The following is a 385-nucleotide window of genomic DNA, read 5'->3' as shown; positions in this document are numbered from 1 at the left end:
GCGCGGCCCGGGCTACGCTGCCGCCCCGCGTGTGCGGCCGCGCTCAGACCCCCGCCCCCGGCAGCGCCCGCGAAGCCCCGCGCACAAACCAGCCAAACAAGCGCGTGGACCCGCGGCCCCGGAGCGCGACGCCGCTTTGTTTATTCCGAGCCAAAAAGCAAGGGGGAGCGCCCCGCGCACGCACCACCCGGCGGCCCCGGCCCCTCAGGACAGCCTCCGCCTCCGCGCGCCCCCGGCCCCACGCGCGGGAGGGGAAAGCAAAGCCCTTTTCCTGCTTTTAATCTCCCCCTTCCCGTCCCCTCCCGTCCTTAGCTGAGCCGAGCGCGCGGTCCCCCTCGGGCCCGGGCCCCGGACGGACGGCGCTGCCCGCGGCCCCCCCTGCCCC

The sequence above is a fragment of the Alligator sinensis genome, unplaced genomic scaffold, assembly GCF_000455745.1.
Source record: "Alligator sinensis unplaced genomic scaffold, ASM45574v1 scaffold311_1, whole genome shotgun sequence".
NCBI classification, from domain to species: domain Eukaryota; kingdom Metazoa; phylum Chordata; order Crocodylia; family Alligatoridae; genus Alligator; species Alligator sinensis.
The sequence above is the reverse complement of the archived record's forward strand: the minus strand, read 5'-3'. Positions refer to the sequence as shown.